Consider the following 17,582-nt stretch of genomic DNA (forward strand, 5'->3'; position numbering starts at 1 on the left):
AAGAGCATTTTTTTGATGGCTGTTTTCCCAAACAGGGAGGGTGGATGATTCCCTCTCCTTGAGCCCGGTTCAGATCCAGCACTGTAACTAATTAAGGCTGACGCCCGTTTCTCACCTCAGAGAAGACGTGCTTTACTATAGCAACTGAAAAATGTATTTCATTATTCAAATTTGATTTTTTAAGATTAACAGCCAATGCAAGCTGAAGCTTTTGTTTCTAAAGCACATTTAAAGAAAGTCTCTTAGATTGGGGATTTATGGTTGTGCCCCAAAGTTATAATAAATATTGTGTTGACTTTGTTTAGAGATACTTCGGAAAATGAGTAGAGACAAATAGATGAATGGATCAAATATAAATCAGCTTGAATGCAGTGAGTAATGAGCTGTGAGTAATTACTTTGCAGCCTTCAGTTAACAAGAGTTTTGCCTCTGGAACAGGCTGAGGATGTTAAAAGAAACTCGTCTTTGTACATAGTTTATTTAGCCTCATGTACATATTTAATTTATAGTATGTGTATATTAATAATTTGCATATTTCTTTATGTCTTTGTTTTTCTGTCTTTCCTAAGATCTATTTGAAATGTTTTTCAAATGCTTGTAATTTTATTTTGTACACTTGTAGAGTTTTCAAAGTGCAACTGTTATTCTTCTTACAAATTAATTACAAACATTAAGTAAGATTTCAAAGTTTTGATTACCTTTTTTCGAGGGTTGTCACGATTCCTCAATTCAATTCGAGTACTTGATTTTAAAGAAAAAAATATTGATTGCATTTTGCCCATGTCGAGTAACCAGCAAAATACTGCACTGTAAACCCTAATGCTGTAACTAATTAATTGAACTGAGTTGTATTAACTTAAATAATTACAATTAGTTTATATTAATTAACCTTTATGAGTATTTAGAACTTTTTTCTTATTTATGAGTTTGTAAAAATTAAACTTTTCAAGTAAGCTGAAACATTTTGCTGGTTTAATTTAGACAAAATGTCTCTTTAAAGTTTTATTAACTCAAAATCTTTCAGCCTTGTGATTTTGCGTATGACGTCATCCAGGTTCACGTAAATTGTCTTGCCCGCGCTCATGCATCGTTCGTTCTTTCCAAGATGGCGGATCGGCCTCGCTTCACACTACAGTAAGTAAAATATCCAAATATACAAATCCTATGAATCTTAAGTAAGTGTTTTAATCCATATATTCACAGTAAGATTTAAAAGTAATTTACAGTTAGTCAGAATGCGTTTAGATGTGTTGCATTACAGACTACGCGTTTAGCCCTGTTTAAATCTTGGCGCGAGGAAGCTCCTCCTCAGCCCGCGCTGTAGCTTGCCTTGTTGGTTAATAAGATAAACTTTTAACGTTAGTTCAGTGTTGGGAGCTGTTACTGACCAGCACAATGTTTGTAAATTCAGGTAAAATTGAAATTAAATAATTTATGCCGAACTTATTTTTAAAACTGCGTTATCCACAAAATGGATTTTTATTTTGAAATACTTCGTTTGTGCAGCTTGCATGGAAGAAAACACATTTAGGGCCACTTTAGGATGTTAACGTTAAATATCATGCATTTGTTAATACGTGTTAATATTTATGTTTCCGATAGAAAACGTTAAAGGCATAAATGTTCTGCAGTGTTTTGAAATCAGCAAACTTTATTTTTTATATAAATTTGGCTAGAGGAAGTGTTTGAATCCTGAAATCTCAACCTGCACAGAAGCTTGCTGGCCAATAAGATAATTTTATTTCAGTGTCAGTGAGATTCTCTGAAGAAATTAAATGTAAGCTTATTTTATATTTGATTTAAAGTGACGGTGCTGGGCCACTTTTTAAGGTAGACTTATTAGTGTCTAATTTACATAGAATATATTGTCTGTGTATAATATTTTGTTATTTACAGCATAACTATTTTTGTTATACTGCATGCTAATACTAACTATTTGAATCAAATAAAATATAATCTTTTGTCAGTGTATATATTTTATATACAGCATGAAACAAAAACTTTTATATAATGCATACTAATACTATTTTCACTCACATGTTTTTTTTTTTTTTTCTATTATAGGTTTCAAGTAAGATAATGGCCTTGAAGTGCAAATTGTGTATAAACATCTATCACTCCTCAGACACTACAGAGTAAAGCACAGCATCTGCTCTAAAGTAAGTCCACTGCCATGTGTCTATCCTGATTGTCCCTGCACATTTCCAACACACAGTTCACTCAAAACTCACTTGCATAGAAACCATGTAGTAGATACTGGCACATGTCAAAGTCAGACAAACATTTCATTTAAATGTAGTCTGTGTACACTAGAACAATCCGTTTCTGAAGATGCTCTGTTTAGCCACCAGTGATTATTATATATTTTCTGATGTGTGTTTGTTTTATAAAATTGTCTTTTGTCTGATTTAGCTGTTTGCAGAGTACCAATGTGTTTCCCGTTTGATGTCCATTTTAAGGCAAAAAGCATCCAAGATGGGCAAGACAGCAGATACCCTAGCTAATGTTTTGAAAGTTCATAATGAGCAGGTATGGTTAGTGTCATATGTTACAGTGTTCTTTAAAATATAATTAGATTTTCTTTATTTCAGATATTTAGATGTTGTTTTTTTTCCTCTTCTTGTTTTTCATCTTTACAGGAACTGCATGATGTAAATTGATGATGGACTAGGTCTTCCGTTTTGCTGCTTAAGACTTAGGACATTTTTAGGACCACCCTGGTAAGTCTTCATTCATTGTTTTTACAATTATGCATGTTCTATTGCAAAGATGAAGGCTGTGGGGCAACCTTTACTTACTAACATATTTGTAGTCACCATTAGTTGATGAATCATGTCATATTGATAATGTACTAACGTGAATATAACACATCTCTGAATTATATTTTTTAGATTTATAATCCTGAGGATGCTCCAGTGGCCCCCAGTTACAGTTGTCCATGAAAATGCTGCTGCTCCAATCCATTACGATCCAGTGAGGGTCTCAGTTGTCCTGGAGAATGAAGTGGTCACCACCCATAGCCAACATCCAGAGGCCTTTCTTGTCTTGTTTGGATTCATGTATGCTCTTCACTTAAAACATTCTTAAGGACTTGCCAAAACTTTTGAATTTGTGCAAAAAGTTTTACTCTGCATGGATGATGGAAAACTGTCTCTTAGCGTGCAAACATTAAAGGGATAGTTCACCCAAAAATGAAAATGTGATGTTTATCTGCTTACCCCCAGGGCATCCAAAATGTAGGTGACTTTGTTTTCTCAGCAGACCACAAACAAAGATTTTTAACTCAAACCAGTGCAGTCTGCCAGTCAAATAATGCCAGTGAATGGGCACCAAACCTTTAAAAGTAAACAAAAACATGCACAGACAAATCTAAATTATACCCTGCAGCTCGTGAAGATAGCCAGCCACGTCCATCTGTCCTGAGCACGAGTATAGCATCCGGCTCGTTACATGTGAACACGCTCTGTCGTAGAATACGCAAACACCGGAAGCGATCTGTCGCGTGTAAACGACACTCATTGTTTACACGGTGCACAGAGATTGTGGGTATAGCGGCTATTCAAAATGTTAATTACTTGTGCGTATCCTGATTTAAAGCTAAAAGATTACGCTTGCTTGAGCAAACTCATTTGGGACTTTTCACCGATTTCGCCTTACGGTGTTTGCGTATACTACGCCAGAGCGCGTTCACATGTAACGAGTTGGACGAAAAGCTTGTGCTCAGGACAGATTGACATGGCTGTGTATCAAAGGTAAAAAATGATATCAATACTGTTCTGTTTTTCGCAAAAAACGAACGTTTCGTGTCTTAGGACATCAGTGTATCGTCACGAGCCACAGGGTGTAATTTGGATTTGTTCGTGCATGTTTTTGTTTACTTTTAAAGTTCTGGTGCCCATCCACTGCCATTATTTGACTGACAGACTGCACCGGTTTGAGTTAAAAATCTTCGTTTGTGTTCTTCTGAAGAAACAAAGTCACCTACATCTTGGATGCCCTGGGGGTAAGCAGATAAACATCACATTTTAATTTCTGGGTTAACTATCCCTTTAAAGAAAGAGTTGATGTAGAGCTACTTATATTTTGTTTGTTTGTTTACGTAAGGCTGGCACTGGGACAGTAACTTTAAAGAACTTTTAGAATCTATAGGGAGACTTCAAATTCTTTCATTCACTTGCTCGTCACTTTTTCCAAGCCTGTTTGAATTTCTTGCTTCTATTGAACACAAATTATTTTGAGGGAAGCTGAAAACCTGTAACCACTAACTTTCATAGTAGGAAAAACAAATACTCTGGAAGTCGATGGTTACAGGTTTTCAGCTTTTTTTCAGGTTTTCAGCTTTTTTTTGATCTACAGAAAAAACAAACTAAAAGAGCTTTGGAATAAGTGAAGAGTGAATAAGTGACAGAATTTTTAGCCTTGGGTTAACTATCCTTATAACACTGAATTCATATATATAACCATTTGATAGTTACTGTCCTAGACTGAATTTTTTTTTCTCTAAGTGTAGTTTAATGTATTTTTATTTATTAAGCTCTTATGTTTAAACAAAGTAGGTCATGTAAAATTCTGTTAAAAAATATTTTACAAAATAATTCTTCCAAAAATGTTTGTCATACTGGGTTTTGTGCATTACTTGTCCCTGAATGTTTTTTTTTTTTTTTTTCTGGGAATTTTCACCCTTTACAGGTGTCATGTTTACTTGTTATATCAAATAGAACACCGTAGAAAGACAGTATTATTATTTTTTTCCATTGTATTTGTATTCTGTGAATACTTTATTAATTTTAAAATGGTGTTTATTGTAAATCTGTTACTGTCAAACTGTTTTAAGAAATTTGTATGTTTATAGAAGGCATGTTTACTGTAAACATTCCTGTTGGTATTACCTGTTGGACATTTTTGTTTAAAAATAAATGTCAGAAATGGTATTGTGTGTTTGCTTGAAATTACAGATGCATTTTCATACACTTATAGTGTTTACAGAATTAGAATTTGGTTAATTTAATTTATGAAACACAATGGAAAAGTTAAATTGCTATCAAAACGTATGAGCTGGGTGACTAAGTATTTAAAGTTGGGAAAATTAAACAAATTAAGTTAAATGCCATCAAAATGGATAAGCAGGTTAACTTGGGTATTTTAAGTAAGACGAAAGTATTTTGCATGAGTACAACAAACTCAAAACTAGGTGTTTCTGCTTACTTAAAATTGGAAATTTCATAACTTAAAAAATTTGATGTAACTGATTACCTCAAATTTTTTGAGTTTTGTCAACTTATTCGGGATTACAGTGTGGAAGTGTCGCATTCGACAGATGAGAATCCATCGATCGCATTGTTAGACTGTTTTCCGAGGCTGCATGATTTATTAAACCCATTTAAAAATCATAATAAAGCATCATACTATTGTGTATTCACAAACGCTACAATTCAATTAAATAGAAGTAATGCAGGTTACGTATGTGCGTTTTAGAGCAGCTCCGTTCACAGTAAATGCTGCTCCACACAAATTGATATCGTTTACATGTGTGGAGCATCTCAAACTCCATCTTTACATATTGTTGTGAGTTTTTTTTTTATAACATTCATCTGGCAATGCAACATGCGCTGAAACATATTTGTAAGTTAAATCATTTATAAACCTACGCACACACAAAAGAATACATCAATATCTTTCTTAAAATACTAACTGTTCATTGCGATTTCAAAATAAAAGTTTAAATCCTCACTTTCTTGACATATTCAAGAAATTACAGTGGCTGTAGTATTTCTTTCATAAAGAAATGGCCAATTATTAAGGATTAAGGAAAGGAAAAGGAAAAGGAAAGGAAAGGAGGTGACATGAGGCCAAGTATGGTGACCCATACTAGGAATTTGTGCTCTGCATTTAACCCATCCAAGTGCACACACACAGTAGTGAACACACACACACACACACACACACACCATGAACACACACCCGGAGCAGTGGGCAGCCATTGCTGTGGCGCCCGGGGAGCAGTTGGGGGTTCGGTGCCTTGCTCAAGGGACTCACCTCAGCTGTGGTATTGAGGGTGAAGAGCTTGCTGTATATTCACTCGCCCCACCTACAATGTCGGACCTGAGACTCGAACCTGCAACCTTTGGGTTACAAGTCCGACTCTCTAACCATTAGGCCACGGTTGTGTCAAAGCAACCTTACAGTATTAAAATAGGAAAATAGTGTGTCCATAATGCAAAAGTTAAGTGTGCATTTGACTTTAACGTTGTTTAGTCAATATTAAACAAGGATTTGATCGTGCAGTAAAGTGTAAAAACAATCGTCAGGCTGTTGGCCACCTCTGAAGTCATTTATTATAATGCATACTTTAGTTTTATTGCTTATTATACATTATTTTACTGTCACTTTAAAAGTTTGTCCAATAAAACCCTATGATTAATTGCTTTTGATCATTTATTTGAACTAATTATTATTGCCTGTAATAAGTAGTTTCAAAGGCTATTGTTCACTTAGGTCAAAAAATAATTATAATGATCAGATTTACTCGATTAATCATCAGAATAATCGACGATTACTCGATTATCAAAATAATCATTAATGACAGCCCTACTTTTTTTTACAAAGAGGAAAATTATAATAATAAATAGTAGATGTGTTCTAACTTTTCTGTCATAGTGTACTGTAAATACAGTAGTATGTTGCCACATCCTAGAGGGTCTTTCCAACAGTTTTTTTTTAGCAGCACACCAATCGCTTCTCTCTTTAGTTCCACTGTTTCTGACATATTGCGAGGGAATAGGTTTCCTCCCTTAATGGTTCCTATATATAATAAAAAGGAAAGCATTTTTTGGTAGAGGTGATTTATAACAGTTCAGCACCACTATAGCACTATGACAAGCAGGTCTGGTGTGCGTCTGGCCTGGGCTGGTCTGGGACTGGATGATGGAGGGGTGGGGGGGAGAGGGACATGCATCACTGCCGCTGATTGGAGTAGGTACAGGAGCACCCGGTCACCTTCAGTATGGACGTAGAGCATAGAGAGTTTTGCTTTAAACAGTAGAGGGGCACTGATGAACAATTAGGCAAATAAAGCTAATCTGGGGTTAAAAGACACGGGACAGCATCATGAAAATATTTTTGGATAAGAATCAAGAATCAAACTGTATGGGCTTAAGTCTCCAAATACTTTTTGAAGCCACTGTATGTGTAGTTATGTTGTTGGTAATCCATCCATCCATCCATAAATTCTGTTGTTTGTCTAGCTGTATACATTATTTACCAACAAACTAACTCTGGCAGTTCTTGTGTATATTGGTCTAAGGCAGTGTGAGTGTGTATTTTGTGTGTGTGCATGCATGTGTGCAAAGTAGTGAATGTGCCTGGAGGAGGTCTGCGCTGGACCACTGAGCAGAGCATTGAACTCCTGCCGTTCTCATCATGTTCTGCCAAAAATCTGACAAAGTTTAGCTTACTCATACAGAACTTCACCGAAAGAGCGCTGAGAGATTCCACTGAGACAATAACAGCTTAAGTGTTCACAAACAACAATACATAAAGAAGCTTTTTTAAAGACCCTATTGTCCTGTCTTACATTTTAATAATTTCAGAATATTTTTATTTTACATGCATGACAAATGACAAACAGAATTTTATTTTATTTCATTTTATTTCATTTTATTTTACACTGGGAAAAACCTGTAATTTACCCAAATTTAAACAATATTCTGAAGAAAACATGTTTTGATTTTAAATATTTTGGATAGATAAGGCAGAATCTTTACAAAAAAAGATTTTTTTTTTTTTAATAGCAGGGATGAAAAAAGACATTTTTAGCCAAAGATGTGACCCTGGACTACCAAAAAAAAAAAAAAAAAAAAAAAAAAAAAAACTTTCCATTGATGTATGGTTTGTTAGGATAGGACAATATTTGGCCGAGATACAACTACTTGAAAATCTGGAATCTAAGGGTCCAAAAAAAATAAATATAAATCATATTGAGAAAATTGCCTTTAAAGTTGTATATGTAGTTCTTAGCAATGCATATTACTAATACTTCGCTTAATATGAATAATAATTTACTTAAATTAAGTTTTGATATGTTTACAGTAGGAATTTACTAAATATCTTCATGAAACATGATCTTTACTTAATATCTATTTTTGATACAAAAGAAAAATCTATAATTTTGACCCATGCACTGTATTTTTGTCTATTGCTACAAATATACATGTGCTACTTAAAACTGGTTTTGTGGTCCAGAGTCACATATAACATATTACAAATATTTTGACAGTTTGTTGTAACAAAATAACAGAAATAACAATAAAATCCACTCAATCCAAAGTAGTCAAATAATTTTAAATTCTTCACTGAAACATGAAAAGAACTAATGTTGTACATTTTAAAATTTTATTCAGCATATTAGACCTATATATGATGGATAATAGGAATGACCCATGTTATGATCCCCAGCACCTTATGTTCAGTCTTTTGCAAAGGAGGTAATTAAAGTGCTAAAGATAACTGTAAAACAGTGTTTTCAGGTTATATGCGTCAGTCGGGTTTTTTCAAAAAGCACGGCAAATTACTGTATTACATCCGCTTTGACCTTCCTGTGCATATCTTTAAGATTACTGTGACTGTGTGCTATTTAAAGACATTACATGTACTGTAGCTCTGAGCACCTGAACTGTTTCACAGCCCAGAAACCAGAAAGAGTTGATGGATTAAAGATCTGTCATTTATTCAGGTAGCATGAATCATTCTGCTTCTTTTGCTGAAGAACAGCTGTGCATTTATTTCAGCGAGTGAATAGATAAACCTTATGACTGAAACTAAAATGTCAATTGAATTTCTGAACTGAAAAGAGGCCTTTTAAAGACTAGGAGAGTTGAAAACTTGATAGTGCTCTTAACCTACAGTATGACATTTACATATACACTACCAGTCAAAAGTTTTTGAACAGTAAGATTTTTAAGTTTTTTTTTCTTCTGCTCACCAAGCCAAAATGTTGAAATATTTATACTATTTAAAATGACTGTTTTCTGATTTGCTGCTTAAAAAAATAAACAAAAAACAACAACAATTATAATTGTTATGTAGAAAACAGCTAGTAGAATTTTTTCAGGTTTCTTTAATGAATAGAAAGTTCAGAAGAACAGAATTGAAATAGAATCTGAAATAGACTCTTTTTGTAACATTATAATTGTCTTTATCACCATTTTCAAACAAATTAAGCATCCTTGCTAAATAGAATTATTAATTTTGAATTATTGGAGTAATGATGTTGAAAATTTAGCTTTGATCACAGAAATAAATTGCATTTTAAAATATATTTGAATAGAAAACCTGTTATTTTAAATAGTAAAAATATTTCAAAATTGTACTGTTTTTGCTGTACTTTGAATCAAATAAATGCAGACTTGGTACACAGAAGAGACTTCTTTATAAAATATTATTGTTATGTAGAAAACAGCTAGTAGAATTTTTTCAGGTTTCTTTGATGAATAGAAAGTTCAGAAGAACAGAATTTATTTGAAATAGAAATCTTTTGTAACATTATTATTGTTTTTGTCATCACTTTTAAACAAATTAAGCATCCTTGCTAAATAGAAGTATTCATTTTTAATTATTGGAGTAATGATGTTGAGAATTTAGCTTTGATCACAGGAATAATTTTTTAAATATTTATTTTAAAATATATTCAAATAGAAAACCTGTTATTTTAAATAGTATAAATATTTCAAAATTTCACTGTTTTTTTCTGTACTTTGAATCAAATAAATACAGGCTTGGTGAGCAGAAGAGACTTCTTAAAAAAAAAAAAAACATTAAAAATCTTGGTAGTGCATGTATGTCTTACAGGTAGAGCAGGAAAAATGCCTTTGTAATGCTATAAGTCACATAAAACTTTTTTGATAAACTTTTTCGAAAGAATTTTGAAAAGATCCATCAATCAGTCATCTGGACATTCAATTCACTGACATTGACAAATATGCAGCTTATGTATTCAGTGTCCAGGTCAAATGGAATTTATAAAATTTATCATTGGTCAAAAACACTATACAAACCTCCTAACCCTGGTGACCATTCAGCTAGGGGCATGTCCTTAAACAAAGTGTGCACGTTTGAAGTACAAGTACATGTGGACCTTAGATTTTGAGTTACATCTCTTTGAATTCTAGGCATGTGGGCTTCTTTCTGAAAGCATGTTCTTGCTTTTAGGTTTGATTCACAAGTGGAGTAGCCATCACAAATAAAGGCTTTTTATTTATTGCCTGAACTTTGAAGACTCCTTTGGATGTTTTCTTTTGTTGTAGGCTGTGACTCTCCAAACAAACCTGACCTTCCTTTTAAGCATGCTACAAAAAGGAAAAACATTAGGGCCTACACATGAATGTAACAGAAGCTCTGTTTCAAAACCTGAGCTGCCTATCTAGACAGAATATCAAGGCATTGTAAACGTGCTTCCAATGTGAAGGCTGTTCCAATAGGTGGGCAGTAATTTTTTCCAGCCTGGTCTCATTGTTTATTTTTAGGAGGCACAAAATGTACATTTCTGTATGTTTTTATTGATGCTAAAGCTAAAACGTACAATTAAGACGTATTTCAACATTTAAAACGTACAAACAGCTACGTATTTTTAGCTAAAAAATTTAAAATATTTACGTATCTTTTATTTCATTATGATATTCGTATCAATGCCTTTTTTTAAATCATTTTATTAATAAACAACTTAGATTTAAAGCCCCCTTAACCTACCCCCAAACCTAAACCTACCCAATTTTATAGCAAATATGCATTTTTATCATTTTATTAACATGCGATTTAGATTTTTAGCTCCCTTAACCTACCCCCAAACCTAAACCTACCCATTTAATAGCGAATATAAAAGGATATCAACATAACTGACTAAAATATGCAGGGAAAATACCATTTTAGTAACAATATAGCACTCCTACCTCTAAACCTAACCATAACTCTCTCTGTACAGTAATAAAGACAAACACGACAGACAGAAAAGTGCAATCACAATCATTTATTTATTGCAAAAATGTCAACAGCCGTACCAAAAAGTAATCTAAATGACAATGATTCTGCAGTCGCAGTCCTCTCTGACGGAATACAGTAGGTTTGTTTGAGGTGCAGAGCAGAATTTAAATCGGTAAGCACTGAAAATATTATCCAGATTATTATCCTGATCCACTCCATGAAGGCATAGATATAAATACATATCTATGCGTGAGCGCCCAAGCATCGTAATCTGTGACGAATTCTGGTGAGAGCCAATGAGCATTCGATTTTCCTGCCATAAAACCTGTAGTTTTATTTTGTATTTATGAAGCATGTTCAGTGTATTTTATGGTTCTATTGTTAGTCACAGCATGTCGGAAAAAATGCCTTTTATGTGCCACCATGGCAAACAAAGTTAATATTACATGAATGGTTAAAGAATTGCAGAAATGTTATTTTTTAAGGGTTTAAAGTGTAGCCTTGTTTAACATTAAGTAGACCTGTTCTTGGAAACGAGCTGGCAGCAGAAATCACACAGAACAGCATGAAATATTATATTTTTTCATATTAAGTAAACGATTAAACTATTAAATAATGCAATTGAAAACATAAGGCCATTGGTATGACAACTAAAAACAACAAAAATGAAATTAATGGTGCGATTTCAATATTCATATGATGTGTTTTTAGGTGTCGTCAATACGTCAGTATTGTACATTAAAATGCTAAAAATACGTATTTGTATGTTTAGATGCTGTAAATACATACATTTTTCCAGAAAATAAAACGTATAAAACTGAAGTAAATGTACGTTTTGTAGAATCACATTTTACGTAAAATACATAAGAATTATTATAAGATCACGTTGCTTTTTCTAGAGGGTTAATTTTTTGCACGGTTAATGTACTACTGAATATGTTGTTTATGTTGTCTAATATGGCCGATTGATGACGCATCCTGAAAACACTCTGTTGCTGTCTGAGATACTTTGTTTAGGCCAAAATCTTAGGCAGAATTGTATGCAACTTATATTTGATTCATTATAGAAGAGTAGCTTAATACCACAACATCTTGATGTTCCCTTAGAATACAGTTGCTTATGTAAGCAGTGGACAGCAAAGCAGGATCAGAACGAGAGAATGTAATTACCTTTTAGTGAGTAAATCATACACACACATTTCTGTAGTTCCATGCCAATTTGACATTGTCTGCACAATGCTGTACAAAGGAAAAAAGTCCTCATTAAATTACCTCACGGTGCTGCCAGGAAACTGGAAAGCAGGCGTTTCTAGTGATCCCTTCAGTTTCAACTCTGCACTGTGCCCTTGTGAGTGAAGCCTGAGGTTTGACTTTGATTTGACGCTCTTGTGACGGTCGCATCACCTGGGAGCTGTCCCTTGGGTGATGCCAGTAGGATGTAATGTGTTTTTTGCCAGGGTGAAAAATGGCATTGTCTCTTTTCAATTTGGGAACCCGATCCCTGGTGAGAGGGCTTGTGCCGGCTGTGAGAAATGAGTACCTCTGGCTGGTGCGTTTGGCCTTTGGAGGAACATCAGGGCAGAGAAAGTAGCGAGCTGAAGACATCTGCTCCACCTCAGTTATAGATTTAGTGAAATTTAAAAATGTACTGGATCAAGCCTGCATCAGTTTTCTCTGATTTGATGAGAAAATTTCTCAAATCAAGGCAACACGATACAGAGTTTGAGTTCTCTCTCTATATGTTTTGTTTTTGAATTACAATATGTTTTGATTTTTGGTTACATTTACAGTTGAGGTCATAAGTTTAGATACACCTTGCAGAATCTGCATGGTAATTATTTTACCAAAATAAGAGGGATCATACAAAATGCGGGTTATTTTATTTCGTACTGGCCTAAATAAGATATTTTACATTTTGATTTTGAATATCAGGGTAAATTTTACTTATTTTGTCTTCTGGGAAACATGTAAGTATATTGTTTATCTTCTGAAGGGCAGTGCTAAATAAAAAAAAACTAAAAATGTTTAGGCAAAATAAGAAAAATTTACACTTCTTTATTCTGTTCAAAAGTTTTCACCCCCTGGCTCTTAATGCATTGTGTTTCTTTCTGAAGCATCAGTGAGCATTTGAACCTTCTGTAATAGTTGCAAATGAGTCCTCAGTTGTCCTTAGTGTGAAAAGATCTCAAAATCATCCCTCTTATTTTGGTAAAATAAAGGCATAGTTGCCCAAGCACTACTGCACACATACACAAGTGTGGGAAGTTTTACATTTACATAATTTTGCAGTGTTTGCTTGTTTTTAAGTAATTTAGAAGTGGGATATTATGAAGAATGAGGTTTTTTTGGCCAATATTGCAGCTCTTTGGATGATTCTGAAGTTTGCATTTGTAACTTTTCTCTACAAGAGTTGAAGCAAGAGCTATTAGTCATGAAGTTTACCGAAATGTCACTCTGGCCATCTGTTTGTCCTTAAAGTCATTCATTCTACTCCTGCTGAAGGTAGATAAATTGCACTATACAGCTGTCAGTGCCACTAGCTTCATGTTTACAGTTTTTTTGGGGAAAGAAAGTAAGTAATGAGCATTTGTAATTTATTATGCTTTGAGGCACTTAGAGGGAAAACAAGTTCCTCTAAGCATAATGACATCTCTCATTCTCGCAAAAGGAAAAATTTGTCAGAAATTGCCAACTGTTATTTTTTATGCCTCATTACAGTATGCAAACAAAAACACTCAATATTGCTCCTTTGTTTCTGTTGAACTAAAGAGCTTTTGTTGCATAAATCAATATTTATTTTGCCGTGAAGTGGCGGTCTAATTGAATGATTCACTATTTAATTAGTTAATTGACGTCAGCTATCACAAACGAGCATCTACTGTGATTAAAAGTGCATCTGGGTAATAGCGGATGTTATGGGAAGGTGACAGCATTGAAATTAAGGTAAATTGCAATGAGCCAATAACAGCACAGGTGCTTTGGACTCATTTGATGCACTTGATGTCAGTCAGAATGGGACCGTGCTTAAAAAAATATTTTAGTTTTAGTCATTTTAGTACTTCAACTTTAACTTTTTTTTTAATTAGTTTTTCATCTAATGTTGATATGTCTTGATTTTAGCTTTATTTTGAATAATGAAAACAATTTGTGGTAGTTTTAGCTAACAATAAAATATTTTTTTTCTCTAAGAAAATGTGAGCAGTGCTTGCCAGGTAGTTGATAAGTATTTTGAGTGTTGTTTTGGATGTGGCTCTGCCATTGGTAAGGTTCTCATTTTGTCTTTTTCTTTTTGTACTGAACTAGGAGTTCACCAAACTTGAACTTTTTCTGCTCTTCCACATTTGAATTGAAATGAATGAAACAGTCTCACACATGACTTGTACTCCAGCCTCTGAGGTGATCTTGCATACAGTGAGAGGACCTTGAATCACAGTGACATTCCTAAGTACATTGTGAGATTCTACAGTTTTTAAACTGAATGTTAGATAAATGAACCTTTCCACTGACATATTCATATTTTCTTGTCTGAATAGATTCCAAGTTTTTTTTTTTTTTTTTTTTTGGAGGCTTTTAAAAGTGATTGGCTCATGGCAGATTTTAAAATGTATAAAGTGTTTGACCTAAAGCTTTCTGATTGTTGTAGAAGGTCCTGAAGTAATCATGCTTGGCAGGTTGAGAGTCACTTCTTCCGTCTTGTTTTGTCATCTGTCTGCCAGTCTGCTTCAGCCTCCTCTGCAGCAGTGACATAACCATATCATCTGGCAGATGCAGTCCAAAGTGTCAGATACAAAGTAGCATATGACATATCTAAGTTTTCTGACTGTTTTGGTGACATCCAAGACATGAAATTGAAATAAAACCAATGTGGTTTCTTTTAGATACTAATCAAGCTTTGAATTAAAAGTCTAGCGGTTTCTTATAGACCATCAGAGACCTTATACTTACTGTCACTTTTGTAGACTTTTGGATTTAACAAACTTCCAAGTTACTTTTGACCTGTACTGTTTTAAAGGAGTCATCGGATGTCCATTTTTGATATTTTGAAGTTGATATGATTCTTAATGAGAAGTCTATAACATACTTTGGTTAAAATTTCTCAATGGTAGTGTAAAAAATACTTTTTTTTACCTGCTCAAAGTCAGCCCTTTTTAGAATGAGCTGTTCTGTTGCATGTTCCTTTAAATGCTAATGAGCTCTGCTCGCCCCGCCCCTCTCTGCCGTGGGATGACGAGCCATAATGTTTACTTAAGCCACATTTAGCCACGTTTAGCTGCGAAACTTGCTAACTAGCACATTATTAAGAAAGACCATTTGCAAAGATGCATAAAAAACCCTTATACTCACTTAAGCTGCATCACGAATGATTCGCACAAACATAGACGCATATGTAGATCGGGATCGGCGCTTTCCTTTGAAAAACGAAAGTAACGTTAATCCTCTGCATCTTCAGCGGCTCAGATGTTTTAAAGAACAAAGATGTAGAAAATATTTACTTGAATATTGCAATAATGCCACAGTGTGTTTTTGTAGATAGACATTTTAATGATATTCACATAACAGCCCATTCAATAAATCATGTAATATTCACCCTTCCAGCTCACTGAAAGGTATTTATAAAGGTCAAAGTATCTAAACCACAGGCCTCCGAATATACATTCGATGAGGTTTAGGAATATTCCAACATCATGAAACTTTAATGTGCATTGGAGGACTGCTCTGAAATAAACATAACCAAATGCGTGTTGTACTTCGAGTACATACTTAATTAGCAGAGTTTTAGTATCTCAATATTTGTATGCATAAAGATTGTGATTTTTACTCTGGGAAAGATGTGCCAGTACCAATGCTTAGGCCTCCTAGGGTTAAATCTGTGGAGAAGTTGTACTCTATTCAGGGTTTTCTTCACTTGCAGGTGCATTCTAGTATTTGTCATGCTGTGTCACAATTTAAAGTTGTCACTTATCACTCTGTTTGGCTGAACACATGTACATAAACAGATAAGCAGTTCTACAGCAGCCAACAATATGCTACAGTTGAGCCCTCTGGCAGACACTTTCTGAATAAATTGTTACGTTTATGTCTGCTTACACAGGTGGAACAAGATTTAAATGTACAGCGTTGCATCTGTTTTAAAAATATGGGATGCTGCAGTTAAATCACCATGTCTGTTATACTTTTAAATGTTTTGCTTTTGGTTAGTATTGGATATTTAATTTTACGTTTTTCTAATTTCCCCTATTTTTAAATTTAGATTGTGATTTGCAGTCATCTAACACTCAGTTAATCTCTCTCTCTCTCTCTCTCTCTCTCTCTCTCTCTCTCTCTCTCTCTCTCTCTCTCTCTCTCTCTTTTACCTGGGCAAACATGACTTAGTTGTTGTCTATGTTGCTCATTATCTGGTTGACCAGCAACCTGGTGGACTGACAACTTTAAATTTGTATGACGAACTGGTAGCTGTTTTTTTTTTTTTTTTTTTTGCAGGTCCAAGTTACAAAATGCAGCTAGAAGCCTACGCTGGATTTTTACAGTGGTGGGTTGTAGGTTGGAGTTGTTTATGGGAACTGGCAACTTAGTTATTTAGTAATTTTCGGGGCCCTACAGTATTAAGAAATAAAGTGTAGATGTGAATTTCCACAAAAACTTCTACAGTTTAAAAACCAACCAGAAACAGTTGGACAAAACAAGTAAAATAAAAATAACATTTTAGTACTATACTCTTTTGATATAAATGTACTGTATAGGGGTATGAATTATCATGATTTTTGATTGTAGACGATTAAAACATCTCCATGATCTGCTTTTGAAAAGATATTTTAGTCGTGGTACAGCCCACATTTTGTTAGTTGCTGTTCAGGCGCCTCCATCTCAATATACTAATCAAATTCTGACTTTTTTTCTAAGAATTTCAAGTTTATACCATGCAATTGTGACTTTTTTTCTCAGAAATTCTAAGAAAAAAAGTCAAAATTGTTAGTTTATATCTCGCAATTCTGACTTTATTTCTTAGAATTTCATATTTATGTCTTGCAATTCTGACATTGTAACTCGTAATTGTGAGTTTTCCTCACCATTCTGAGAAGAAAAGTCAGGATTGCGGGATGTAAACTCAATTGTGAGGAAAAAAAAGTGTTGTGAAATAAAAAGTCGCAATTGCGAGGAAAAAAAGTTAAATAAAAAGTCGCAATTGCGCTTTTTCAATTGCTCCAATGCTGTTTCATGCATGTTAAGTTATTTACACTGTTAAAGAGTTGGATTCCCATGCTAAATATGGCCAAAGTTTCAAAAATCGATTTGGACGTATAATATACTATATATAATATATGATTTGGACGTATAGTATTTCTGTGATACATACACATTTCCGGGTTTTTTTGTTTTGTTTGTTTTACAAGTTTCGGAAAGTTTTTTTGATCATGGCTCTCCATGACGTCCTGAAGGGTGGAACTCCTTGTATTTCTCCTGGAAGAGTGAACAATCCAACACTCTCCATTGACTGTATTGCGGGAAGCTGACTCCTTGTCATTTTGAATTATAACAAAAAACAGAACAATGTCTAAAAGCTGCTATGTGACAAGGTGTACAGTAAACAAGCTAAAAAACACAAAACC

General features: G+C 34.1%; 1 long non-coding RNA gene across 1 annotated transcript; it reads left to right on the forward strand.

Annotated features, from left to right (window-relative positions):
- The first annotated feature begins 812 nt into the window (after positions 1-812).
- LOC141326476 (uncharacterized) lies at positions 813-5,269 on the forward strand. Its single transcript, XR_012353900.1, has 4 exons — positions 813-2,159; positions 2,413-2,529; positions 2,640-2,720; positions 2,892-5,269. It is a non-coding gene; the product is annotated as an uncharacterized lncRNA (long non-coding RNA).
- The last annotated feature ends 12,313 nt before the right edge of the window (positions 5,270-17,582 follow it).

This window comes from Garra rufa, chromosome 2 (assembly GCF_049309525.1).
Source record: "Garra rufa chromosome 2, GarRuf1.0, whole genome shotgun sequence".
In the NCBI taxonomy this organism is placed as follows: Eukaryota; Metazoa; Chordata; class Actinopteri; order Cypriniformes; family Cyprinidae; genus Garra; species Garra rufa.